Here is a 14314-nt window from a genome sequence, read left to right as displayed (position 1 = left end):
TCATAGGATTTTATTGATTCATTTGCAAAAATAAGATCATTAAATCAAAATCTAAAATAATACCAAGGTCTAGCCTGTAGCACTGCTTTAGGAAAAAGAAAAAGCACCTATAGAATAATATATATATTTTATGCTATAAAATGTAACTCAGGAGGTAGAGAGTAATAGTTTTCAGTCTCCTGTAGTTTTACAGAATTCAAAATTTAAATGTTAAACTCCCTCATTATTTTCTTTCAGCATACAGTCTGTTTTGAGCTGAGATCTGCTGAACACATGAAGAGAATGACATTTGCATTAAAATCTAGTTAAAGTATAACCATGATCTGTGCTTTTAAGTATCATGGCTGATTTTCAGACTTGGTACATCACTGTTGTTTCAAACAAAACTAGGATCAAAATGAAGCCCTACCCACTAGATGACTTAACATATAAGATGTAACCTAAACAAAAATTGCCCTGTTGCCTGTTTAGCAAAATCTCAATTATGAGACTTCTTCCCACCTTCTCAACATCTGTTGAAGATACAGGCACTTGCAATATGGTCATATGGCCTTTTGTTCTTTTGTCTTTTTTTTCTTCTTCTTCTTCTGATGCTGTACTGGCTTATTTTTTCAAACACCTTTTTAGGCTCTCCTTCTCTCCTGGTCCTTAGACTTTCTACAGGACTACCTGCTTTTTCTGTCTCTTCTCCAGAGAGTCCAGTCATTTTCTGAGCCTCCACAATCGAGTCTCTGCTGACTTTTGAATTTGTATCACACACCCTGGCCCCTTGTTCCCAAGTCCATATCTTCAGATGTCTCCTGAATCCATTTGGATGTCCTCAAGGGCAGTGTATCTCAACGTAAATCATCCTAGTGAATTAAATCTCCTTAACCATCCTGTTTTTTTACTACCAGTTACTAAGGCTGATAAAATGATATACTACAGGCTGTGGCTTCACCTCTTATTAGCTGGTCTGCTGTTCCATGATTTCTGTCCACAGAGAAATGGACAATGTTAACTGATTGTGCACCCAGAGAATCTGAAACCATCTTTTGTTGTATCTTTGCCTTACGAATTTCAATGTATTTATTTTATTTTTTAATTTTTAAAAACTTTTTGAGAGGAAAGCATTTGGGAGTAAGGTTGTTGAAAATCAAGAATTCACTAAAGTTCAGATTACTGAGTACAGGACTATTAAATGGAATACTCATGAGGAATACGGAACGGCTTTAGTACTAGTGAATGCACTGATTAGAACCTTACAAGCAAATTCCAAAATATATTAGCCAATATACTATAGTCCAATTAAAATATATATTTGCATACTTTGTAATAAAATTGTCAAAATCAGTTTATGTTTATCTGTCATAAATTAGCAATAGACATTTGTCATGGAGGTCAGAGTAGAGTAGTATTTCATAAGTATAGATTCATGTTTATTGCTTTTCAGTGTGTAGTACCTTAATGATACTTCATCATAAGTGAGCTGATAATAACAGAATGTCACCTAATTAATTTATGAATATTTACATATATGGCAAACATTGTGAAGGTGCCAGCATAAAGGAAATAAAATACATTCTTTCAGATAAATAATAATTCACAATTTAACCAAGAAATTGCAAGTGGCACCAAAATTACTGCTTCAGGATTAGTGTCTGAGATTCAAAACAGTACCCAGCAAGAACTGTAACAGTTTCTCTGAGAGTGGAGTTTGAGAAGAAACAGGTGATGGGTCAAGGCCCCAGGCAGGGAAAGCAGATTTGTATGAGGAACTGAAGAAGGATTCCTGGTCTCTGGACAGTCATTGAATGAGGGAACAGGGCAGAATTGGGTTAGTAAATGAAAAAAAAACCTTCTGATTGCTAGTGACAGAGACTTGACTCCAGTTGGCCTAAGCCACAAAAGACACCTGAAGGTCCAGGGGCTCAGATAGCTTCAGGCGTGACTGGATTAAGTTCTCAGTGATAACACTGAATGCTGTCTGTCTCCTTTGGTTCTCTGGCTCTGCTTTCTGCTGGGTTGGTTTTATCCTCAGCCAGGCTTTCCCCAGGTATGGCAAAGAGAGACCCCAGCAGCTTTGAGCTTACAACCTGACATATGTAACCCCTACAGAGAAATATCTCCTCAGTTCCAGCAAAAGTCCCAGTATTAACTCTGGCTTTGTTGAAGTGACATGTTCACTGCTGGCCAGGCCTGGGTCACCTACCACCACTAGAATCAGGGAATGGGATTATGGCTCCAAAAGGAAGAGAGTGATTCTGTTAAAAAAAAAAAAAGATGTACAGTAACTTGGGGTGGGAAAAAAACAAGAGGGGACAGGAGGACAAGATAAGAATGTGAATAAACCCATTCTTATTTTCAAATTTTGGCTACAATTCATCTTGGCAAACCAACAGCAAAATGTTTTCATGCCAAAATGTTTAGGTGGCTTTAATTCAGAGTTTCACAACTTTAAAAAAATTATCATTCACTAAAGAACTTTAAAGGCATTGTTTTGCCTAATCACTTCCCTATGAAATTTTAATACCACAGGTATACTGTATATCTGTTTATGTAGTATATGTATATCTGTGCTTTATACATAGGAAGAGTAAGTGTAAAGCCTCCTCTTTTTATCCAGTGCAGTATGAACAACAAAATTTTAAGTTAAAATTTTAGTTAAATTGAAAATCAAAGCCATTACCCTTTATAACTGTAATTGCTGTGTAACTTTTAGTATAATTTATTTGCTTATGTACTGTAATGTATCAAATTATACATAGATATTGGCAACTTTTAGAAGTACATGGTAATAATAACAGTGTAATCAATTTAAAAACAAATCATTCAAAATGGGTTTTTTTTCAGCGAAAGAAAAACAATTGAAAAAAATTAAGTTTCCTAAACATTAACTTTTGCTTAATATGAGAAAATGGCTTTTAACCTAGTTGGATGTTAGATATTTATTCAACTGTTGTTGACAGTTTTTCTTTTCAGCACTTGATATAGTTAATGGGTTGACTAACTTTTGTAGAATTAAATAGTAAAAAGAAACCATTTTTATTTACTTCTCAAAGTTCAAGTCACACACAAAGCCCACACAGGCAGTATGCCCAAGGCAGCCAATGGCAGTCAGTAGCACATGCAGGCCACCTCTTACTATGTGACTTCGAGACTGAGCTATCAATCAAGAGAAAGTCCTCCAATCACAGCCATCTATTTGGCATAGTTTTGCAGTACGAATATAGCATACATTTACGTACCTTCCATGCCAACAACAATACTGCTCGTGTGATACCCGAGAAAGGTCAACAAGAGAAATAAAATACTAAGGAATACGATTTTGCTGGGTAGGGTTGAACTTGGGAGGGTCAGAAGTCATTGTACAGTAATATTATTTTTCACCCATCCCCACCCTGTCTTGAATCAGTTTTCACCCCCTTGATGGCACTATCACTCCCTCTGAGCATGAGTACTAACAGGTAGCTTAAAGAGCAACTTTTCCTCCTCACAGGGAGCTGAACTCTGTCTTCTAGTAAAGTTTACGTATTGGTTCTAATTTTCCCATACCAAACAGATTTAATCTCTCTTTCATATGAGAGATCCTCAAATATTTGGAAACAGAAATTATATTCCCAACATACTGAAAGGCTCCTCTAAGCATTTCCTTTCTGAGGCTAAACTGAACCACAGGTTCCTTGAACTGGCACTCATTTGACTCAGTTCCCCTGTTGCATTAGGTATCCTTTAGGGGCAGACGCTATGCCTTGTTTCCCAAGCTGGTTGCTCTGTTGGGATCCACTCCAATCTCTTCTTAAAATGAGGTATCTATATCTGAACACAGTATCTGATAGAGTTAAGGAAGGCTATCTCTTCCCCTGTTTTGGGTGGTACTCCTCTATAGACTATGATTATACCAGGGCAACCTGGCTGATGCCTACCAAGTCATGAACTGAAATCCTGAAGCCTTTCTGCACAGGTGCTGCTGATATGCTGAATTCCTCCTCCATTTAGTTCTAGTTTTCTGAGAACTATGTGTGCTTTGCGTTCACACCGGCTGCATTTAATTATGTTAGACTCTTCCCTATACTCAATCATGTTGAGACATTTGAAGATTCCGATTTGGTTATCCAACTCATTGTCCTTAATTAGTTATACTTGCTTTTCTAAATAGGTTTTTCATAAAGGTTAATAAGAACAGAAAGTATGAGGAAGAAAAAAGAAGCACATTTTCTAGTCCTTAGAGCTACTGTATGTGCTGAGACTGAGCACATGAAGTTTGTATCTAGGCTTCTTCCTGAAGGGGAGGTTTGCATTCCTCCTTCACGCATCTCCCACTTCAGGGAGGGAAGGGGATCTAAAAGGGCCATCTCAGGACTTCCTACCTACTGACTTTTCCAAAGTAAAATATACTTAGCACCTGAGATCTAATGACCTAATATCAGTCAATGTCTGTTGTAAATTGTAAACATTATTGGAGTAACAGAATCTTATAAAAATGCAAAATATGGTCCTTTTCAAGCCCATAATACATGAAATATTTTATCATTTTGGCCATATTAACATATGTTAACAATGTGACATCAAACACCGAGTCAATCAACAGCATAATTTTGGAGGAAAAAAGACCTTGCTACTGATACTCTCTATAGTGAAGGCAAAAGAGTGTTTCTGACTTGAATTATTTGGAGATTTGGCCCAATCCTTGGCTCAGCAAGAGTAGACCTGGCTTATGAGAGTTAATTCATACCATTTGGAGGCTAAAACAGTTATAAAGCTGCTTTGGAATGTCCTAAATTGTGCCTGAGAGACCTGTTTTTGACAGATGTGTTCATGTAGTCCAGTCGATTGGCATATGGAAATTTTATGTACAAGCTAGTGCAAAAGTTTCAACATGGAACTTTTATTAGTGCTTCCACTGGCATGGGGAGACAGATGGTATACACATTGCTGGCAGAAGCAAGCTTTGCAGTTGGCCTTACAAGCCTGACCTTTCTTGGTTACTTAGGTCACTTAACTTCACTCCCCCCACCACCGCCGCATGCACCTCCTGCCCAGAGTCCTCTATAGGAATTCTCGCCCAATTGCTTGACTTAAGATTTCCCTTCTTCCCACCCATTCCTTGGCCCAGATCCCCACCTCCTCGGTCTGTTTGCCTCCTCCAGCTGGTCCAGGGTGAGATCTGGAGGCTGAAGTAGGGAAGAACACACCCCCACTGTTGTTCTCAGCCCCCATCAACCCCTAACGTTAGTCTTGGCAGTATCCAGCCCGTTTCCCCCACGTTGACCCCAAACTCCCCCTCTCTTTAAGTCTCACCACCAGCAATGAAATGCCCAGTTGAGCAAGAGCTACAGATTAATCTGTCCCAGATATTCCTAAAGAAAAACTGGCGTTAGGGGAAATGTCTTCCCTTCTACTCTGAAGTACCTACATGAAATAGCACCAGAGGGGCACTCAGGATGGAGCCTTTTTCCTTTTTCAGTCCCTACCATTTTCTCCACTGCTAGTAAGTATACAAACCCTCAAAAAATCCTTAAAGGTGTGTGTATTTTTAAAAGGTATATCTGAGGAGGTGAAAAGCTGAGTCTGAATTCTGTTCTTCAGTTGCCCGAGGAGGAAAGATTCTGTTCAGAAGCTACTAATGGTGGCAGTGGAAGAGGAAGTAGGTGTGTTGGAGTGCCTGGGGATCCAGTCTTTGGAGATGCATTAGCGCAAAAACCCAACAGCCACAGTGCCTCAAACTCCTGTCCCACAGAGGCCCATTTCCCCTCTGCTCCACTTGTTTGGCCTCCATCTAGATGCTCACCCCAGCCTTGTCCTAGCCTCTTTCCTCCTCTCCCAGCCCCATGGTTTGGCTGGAGAAGTATAAAGAAAGGGGACCCACCATTTCATTACAGTGGTGGTAGGTGAAGGGCAGAGGAGAGATATAATGAAGTTCTATACATATCTTCCTGTAAGTTGAATAGTACCGTTAGAACCACCTTATACAGAAAGTTGGGCTTACTCAGTAGGCCATAGGGTGTGATTGATAGAGAATTGGCCTAGGAATCCGAACTTTCCTCCTAGGCTTTGTTCTGTCACCCAGTACTTTAGACAAATCACTCAACTCATGTGCTTTGCAAAACATCCATTTATATATCTTTCAAGCAGAAATTATGATATCTGCCCACCTCGCAAGACTGTGAGGGATTTTAGATTATATAAAATGGGCAAATAGTGCTTTGAAAGACAGCCATACAATTGAGGAGGGTACTGCACTATTGCCAGCATGTGAGACATAATCTGAGAGGAGGCTTTAGCGTGTGGTGGGCACAATGGACAATGCTAAGATGGAATGTAGACTTTTTAAGTCCCCAAAATGCATCTTTGGAATCTTAGGGCTCTAATGTTGCACAGTAAGCATGGACCCTTCTTGAGTCCACTCACCAGGCCCAGTGGTGAAGTATTGGTGACCTCTTGCTATTTTCATTTCCACCCCTTCTCCAGGAGCTATATCAAAGCCTCCACAGAACTCAACCCTTTTCAGTCTTCCCCTACAGCAGAAATCATGATTTAACGCACCTATGCGTTGATTTTCCTTTCCTATATGTGATTTTAAGCCCCTTGAGGTCAGGGATTGGGTCAAATTCATTTTTATAACTCCAGTGCCTAGCACAGTGCCAGGTTAACTGTAGGTGCAGGTAACAATTATCGAATACTGGAAAAAATAGCTGCTAGAGAGATGGACCCAGGTGTTTCTAGAACAGTTAGTGGAAAAGTCAAGCTTTGAGAAAATACTTCCAAAATTCACTTGGAAGAATAAATGTTCAACAGTAGTCAGGAAATATTTGAAAAGTGTTAATGAAAAAGGATTGAACTAGCTCTAACAGATATTAAAACGTATTATGAAATTAAACCAGTGTGCTACTGTCACAAGGATAGATCAATGAAAAGACTACAGAATCTAGAAAGAAACTAAAGTGCATGCAAAAATTTAGTGTATAATAAAGGTGGTACTTTAAATCAGCGGGGAAAGTACGTATCATTCAATAAATGGTGTTAGAACAACTGGCTATCCATTTGAGAGGGAGCATTAACTTTAGAGCCTTATCCCATACCTTACAAGAAAATAAATTTCAGATGGATTAAATTTAAAAAGTGAGATATAAAAATTATATATAATAAGGTATGGGTAAATATTTTTAAAATCTGAGTATGGGGCAAGTCTTTCTAAGAATGACCCTGAAGGAAGAAAGCATAGATTTGACCAAATACAACTCCTGTTTTAAAAACAACCAAAGTCAAAAGACAAATTGGAAAACAGCCGTTGCTTATATACGACAGAAGATTAATATCCTTAGTAAATAAAGAGTTCTGATATATCAATAAGAACCACTCTCCAAAAGAAGGTGGGTAAGGAACATGAAAGGGTAATTCAACAAGAAAAAAACATTCAAATATATATGTGTGCAGCCTCAACTTCAATTAAGGACGTGCCAATTAAAAGAATGAGATTTTTATTTTTACTATTTTAATGGCAAAGATTTTAAAAGAATATAGTGCTCAATACTGGCAAGGCTGTGGAAAAGCAGGTGCTCTTATCTCAGAGGGATTGTTTACACACAGTTGGGAATTAGGATGGAGTGAGGGAGAGAGGGGTGGAACAGTCAGGGGTGGAGAGCACCAACACTCACAAAAGAGGCTCAGTGTTCTGAGCCCTAGTCCACTCATCTGAGATTTGCTGAAAGCTCTTGATGGGATGGAAAGTTAGACAGCAGGATAGCAAAGAAGAAACAGATCCAAGAGGGTACTAGGAATAAGGGTGATTTCTGATGCCATTACATCTATGTTTCCCTTCATAAATTCTTCCTTGGTCATGCTTTTGATTTTTATAGAGCATCCCAAGACTCAGCTCTTAAAACTCAGTGCACATTTATACTGGTTTCTTTTTAAAGTTGTCTACATTTTCAAACATTTATATTCAGGAAGTGCAATGAGGTGGTAGAAACAAACTAGGACTGGCATTTATGCATGCTGCATGGTGTGGATGGAAAAGTCACCCCCAGATGGGCAGGGTAGGGTAACAGTGAGAGCATGAATCTCAGTTTACTAACTGGGGGGTTTCAGGCACATTGTTCAATTTGTTTCCTATATGTTTGTAGTTTTGTAAGTTGGAATAATACTACTAACCTCACAATGTTGTTGTGGGGATTAAGTAAAATTGTGAATGTAAAATCCTGAGAATTAGTACGTGCTCAATAAGTTAGGTTCCCTTCCTTGCCGAGAGCACCAGCACAGGGATTCCTTATTTTACAGGAGTCACCACACGTTTCATCTGTGGTCTGGTTCCCTTCCAAACAGGTCCTGAGACCTCACACTGTCTGAGGGTCTTGCTAACCCTTGATAAAGGGTTCTTGGCAAAAAATTGAGCTGTTTCCTATTTTGCTGACCTCCAGGCTGAGAGGAAGGCTCTGGATTCTGGTAAAATACTGATGGGGTCAATCTAGCAGGGCCTCCACCCAGCTCCCTGCCTGCGCAGGCTCATGTGTTGTGGCTTGTATAAAAATTAGAGAAGATGTGACCCCATCTGGTGAGGAAATGGAGAACAGAAGATGGGCATCAGGAGCCCCACTGAGCTTCCTAAGATACTTTAATCACATTAGGGTGGCCGTGCCATCACGGAGCATCTACTAAGTGCAGATGTCTATCAGAATTTGGGAGTTACCTGTGGCCATCGTATCAATGACACAAACCCACCTGTTAAGGCCCAACAAAGAGGTCAGGGATGGAAGCCCATACCCAGAATGGGGATGGTGGATGTCTGACTGCTCTACCTCCCTCTGAGACACATGGCATTAAGTCAGGTAGCTTCTGGCATTGCAGCTGCTATTGTTTCTAGAGACTTCCTTTTGAGAAATAGTGTGGTGAGAGTGTGTTTTTAAAAAAATTAAAGAGATGAATCTATGTAAGAAACAGAAGATCGAGGTCTTAATTTCCCCACTGCTATCTTCCTGGTCATTGGTCCTCAAACCTTAACATGTATCAAAATTACCTGGAAGGCTTGCTGAAACATTCAAGAGCCCCAACCTTGAATTTTGGTGTAGGCCCTGAGAATATGCATTTCTAAAAGCTCCCAGGTGATGCTGATGCTACAGGTCCAAGGATGGCTCTGAGAAGTGCTGCTCTAGGAAACTTTTTAGAGGTCTGGCCCTATTGCTAGGGGACCCACCTTGAAGACAGATTTATTCCCCTGCTCCCACCCTTACCCAGATTATTCAGACCAGTGCCCTCTGGTTTTTAAGAAATAAAAATTTCCCCAATCTCTTTTGTTCAAAATAAGAAGCGATTACTCAACTGGAGCAGAAATGACAGTTTATAATAGGGGTACACTGAAGTCCAGATTAGTAATCCCCAACACTGGTTAAACTTTAGAAAAACCTAGGAAACAAGGAAGGAAGGAAGGCCGGCCCCCGCCCAGGCCTCCTACCCAGATATTCTGATTTAATTGGTTCAGGGTTGGGTCCTGGCAGGAATATGTTTTAAAAGCTCCCCATGTGACTCTCGTTTGCAAACAGGGTTGAGAACTGCTGGTCTTGATCACTGGTTCTCAAATTTGCCTACATATTGGAGATACTTGGGAAATTTTAAAATACTGAGACCTTGCTCCTACTTTCAAGATTCTGATTTATAATGGGATGCAGCCTGGGCATCCAGAGTTGGTAAATCTCCCCCAGGTGATTCTAATATGTTTAATATACAGATAAGTTTGAGAACCACTATTCTAGGTTTAATGAGTCAGGTTGTAGCTTGGTCCGCCCCTCTCCAGATACTTTCTACCACAGTGGTTCTCAAAGTATGGTCCCTGGACCAACATAAGCACCACCTGCGAACTTTTTAGAACTGTCCTTTTTAGGCCATACCTCAGACCCACTGAATCAGCAATTGTGGGGGTGGGGAGCAGCTGTCTGTCTTGTAACAAGCCCCCCAGGTGACTTGGATGCACCCTAAAGTCAGAGAACCACTGCCGTATTATCATCGTTATAACTTGAGGGTCCTGATCGCCATTCCCCTAGAGACCAGCCAGAGCAAGAAGCAAGAACTTCAGTCTTCTGAATTTGGGGCGATACCAAATCCTCAGTTTCCAGATGAGTGATGCCAAAATTCCTAGTGTGACTGAGTTTCTATATAATCTGTGAAGCTTTTGTTAACTAGAAACTGGCGGCATTAAATTGGAGAGTCAGTTACGGGCTGCAGCTGCAATCTTGGTCAAAATTAAAAGCAAGGGAGAGGTAACAGAAGGAAGGCAATGTAAAGCAAACATCAGCCCCTCTTGTTTGGGCTGTGAAACAGGAGCATGAAATAGGGGAAGGAGGAAAGGCAAGTGTCCGTGCCAAGTGAGACCAGAGCACCTTGGTCTGGGAGATTTCCTTGGGTGCTAATGCCCTTCAAGTTTGTTATACCTGCAGGTGAAATCTATTTTCCTTTTTATAGGAACCTGCTTTCTTGCTGAGAGAAAGAGCTAGTGTGTACTGGGTTAGATGCTGAAAGATAATCTCCCTGATCACTTCAGGGCCAGGCAGAGTGACAAAACACACAAGCAGTGACAAAACACACAAAGAAGGAGACTTAACGTGCTTGACAAAGGACTCCTTTGTTCACCCCCATAAAACCAGTTTACACTAATTCATTTCATCCTGGGGTGAGATGTTGTGAATACTAAGGTGAACATGGCATAGAACCTGCCTTCAAGTAGATTACACTCTAGCAGGGGAGAGAGGTGAGCAAGTGTATTTCTGCACTGTGTGCTGATTGCTCTGTGAATGAAGTCCAGTCGGAATACAGAGGGAAGGATTAATTCTGGATGAGGGTGGAGGTGAGGTAGTCAGGGAAGACTTCATGGAAGCAGACCCTGGAGCTGGATTTTGGAGGGAGAATAGGTTGGCAGTCAAGGCGGGCAGAGGGTTTTCAGCCAGGACAAGGGCCCAGCGGGGTGAAGCAGTGTACTGAGTATTGTGAGCTATCGGTATTCAGGATTGTTATGGGTAAATCATGAGATGGGAAGTGACAGGGGATGCCACTGTAGGGTTGAGCAGGGATGAGGGCCTTTTTAGGCTAAGCTTAAGGAACTTGAATTTGATCACACTGACCTGTAGTTGGCAAACCTAGCTGATCACCAGAATTACCTGGGCAACTTCCAAAATAATTCCTGGGCCCCACTTCTAGAGGTTCAAATTCAGTAGGTCTGGGTGTCTCCCCAGGTGAGCAGGAAGGGAAAGACTGATGAGTGGAAAAGAGGCTGGGAAAAGCCAAATGGCAGGAGTGAGCAGTACTGAAAAGCAATTTGGAGAGCTAGTCCAGTGGATCGTGGGGTAACTAGGTTTCTACCCCACTTTTTTCCCTACCCCACTTTTAAAAGGAATGTTTGGATTTTCGAGACTGGCTTTTGTGCAATCTTCATTCAATGGTTGGTGGTGCAGAACATCTGCTGTTGTGCACTCGGGCAATGAGTGTGTTACCAATACTGATCTGGGTTTAGCAGGAGCCCCGCCTGTGTGTAAAGTTTATTTGGCACTGTACGAGTCACCTCAAGAAGTAACAATAATGGTAACAAATGAGGCATGATAGGATTTACTGTTACAGTACATACTTATTAATATTTGTTTTACCAAAAATTGATAATAATACGTTTAAATTTACTTTGCACGTAAAATAAAACTAACAGGGATGAATTCCTCTGAGTGAAGACAAGATTAGTCAAGACTGAACTACAGGCACTAATAGTGAGTGTCTACTACAAATAAGCAAATCAGCAAAGGAACTTAAAGTAGAGTGAATCCTTGGGCCAGAAATAATAATTTGTTGGAAGTTCTGTTAGGAAGCACTAGCTGTTGAAGCACAGCTTTTCATTGCCTTGGGGAAGAGTCAGTCATAGAGGTTCCAGGTGTCTTGTTTGGAACCAAACAGTTGATATTTGAGCTCTCTGACCGCTATAAAAATATGAAACATATGATAGTAGTTCCCCCCAAATTACGTTTTATATGTTGTGAGCTGACTTACATGAAACGAATAATATAAGCTGTAATAGGTTCTCATTATTAAACTTTTTAATATCGTGATGTGGTAGATTATATCTTCCAGTGATGGCAAGTGACAATATCTCCCACATGCACTTTTTTAAAATTTTTTTATTTTTATTTTTATTTTTTTTACTATTTTTTAATAGATCTTTATTGGAGTATAATTGCTTCACAATACTGCGTTAGTTTCTGTTGCACAACAAAGCGAATCAACCATATGCATACACATGTCCTCATATCCCCTCCTTCTTGAGCCTCCCTCCCACCCTCCCTATCCCACCCCTCTTGGTCATTGCAAAGCTCCGAGCTGGTCTCCCTGTGTTACGCTGCTGCTTCCCACCAGCCAACTATTTTACATTTGGTAGTGTATATATGTCGATGCTACTCTTAATTCGCCCCAGCTTCACCCTCCCACCCCATGTCATCAAGTCCATTCTCTCTCTCTACCTCTTTTTTCCTGCCCTGCCCCTAGGTTCATCAGTACCTTTTTTTTTTTGTTTTTCTCTTTCTGACTTACTTCACTCTGTATGACAGACTCTAGGTCCATCTACCTCACTACAAATAACTCAATTTCATTTCTTTTTATGGCTGAGTAATATTCCATTGTACATATGTACCACATCTTCTTTATCCATTCATCTGTCATCCCACATGCACTCTTTACATGGTGACTTTGACACTCTGCTCGTTGAAAGTTGGGGTCTATGTTCATCTTATGGATTAAATTGTTTCCTTCAAAATTCATTTGTTGAGGTCCTAACTCACAGTATCTCAGAACATGGGCTTATTTGGAGATAGGGTCTGTACAGAGGTAATCAAGTTAAAATGAAGTCATTAGGGTGAACCCTAATCCAATATGACCAGTGTCATAAAGGCGGGGAAATTTGGACACAGAGGGACAGTGATGTGAAGAGACATAGGGAGAAAATGGCTACCTATAAGCCAAGGAGAGAGGCCTGGAACAGATCCTTCTCTCACAAGCCTCAGAACGAACCAGTCCTGCCAACAACGTGATTTTGGACATCTAGCTTCCAGAATGGTGAGACAGTTGTTTAAGCCACTCAGTCTGTGGAACTTTACTGTGGCAGCCTAACAAACTAATACAGTCCCCTCCCCTTGAATCTGGGGGAGGAAATAACCTATGTGACTTACTAGGCTAAGTTATAAAAGGCATTACAGCTTCCATTGGTTCTTTAGGGAGACTGGTCAGCCATGCTGTAAGGAAGCCCAGGCCTCCTGAAAAGGTCACATGTTAGTGTTCTAGCTGACAATCCCAGCTGACAGCTGTCATCAACTGCTAGAGGTGTAAATAAAAACACCTCCAGATGATTCCTGTCCACAGCCCTGGGTCACCCCAGCCTTCAAATCATCCTAGCTGAGTCCCCACGTACTGCAGATATATCAACCCCTTTATGGTCCTTGTGAATTCCTGACTCAGAGAAGTTGTGAGCATAATAAAAAGTTGTTTCAAGCCACTAAATTTGGAAATAATTTGTTACTTAGTAGTTGGCAACATGTCATTGTTCACAAATTTTTATTTTATGTGACTCATGTTTTTGTTGAAATCATCAGGTACCTTAGGTCCTAGACAACGGTCCTCACTTCTCTCAGCCCTTTGTGACATTAGGCCCAGAAGTTAGTCAAGAACAATCAGTGACTCTGCCTCAAGTCAATTTAATAGACCTAATGAATGAATTTCAGACAAAATGAACAGGACAGGGAGCAGTGGCTCAAGGGGGAGGGTAGGAATTTCAGAACAACTTCTGAGATAGTTACAAACTTTAGCAAGGTTACCACAATTTTCCTGGAGCAGGGGAGGAATCTCAGAGCCCCGTAAGGCAGTACTTTCCTCATCTGGGACACAGTCCAGGAATAAAAAAAGCAGAAGTGCCAACCTGTCAGGGGGGTGATAAGTATTGGCTGTTCTGGAAGAAGAACTGGGAAGCAGATTGTGGCAAGATCTAAAATTTCAACCAAACTAGACAGCACTGCCAACCTGACTGCCCCACAAGTTCAAGTTCAGTGTCTGAATCCCTAAGGAGCAGAGGTAGGAAAGAAGACATTGACACATCTGCACCGAGGAGCTGTGTTCATCAGACTCTAAGTGTCAAACATAAGGAGAATGTAATCCGTAAATCTGCCCGCAGTTATTTCCTAGCTCACTCTTCTTTTTGGCGTTTGGTTTGCCTTTCCTTGCTTTTTAACAAAATTCATTTTGAAAAATTTCAAATTTTGTCAGGCATGGGGGAATTAAAAAAAAGTTTTATTGATGAATAATCAACATACAATACACA

This window comes from Neophocaena asiaeorientalis, unplaced genomic scaffold, assembly GCF_003031525.2.
Source record: "Neophocaena asiaeorientalis asiaeorientalis breed wild unplaced genomic scaffold, Neophocaena_asiaeorientalis_V1.1 scaffold515, whole genome shotgun sequence".
Taxonomy (NCBI): Eukaryota; Metazoa; Chordata; class Mammalia; order Artiodactyla; family Phocoenidae; genus Neophocaena; species Neophocaena asiaeorientalis.
This window is presented reverse-complemented; position numbering follows the sequence as displayed.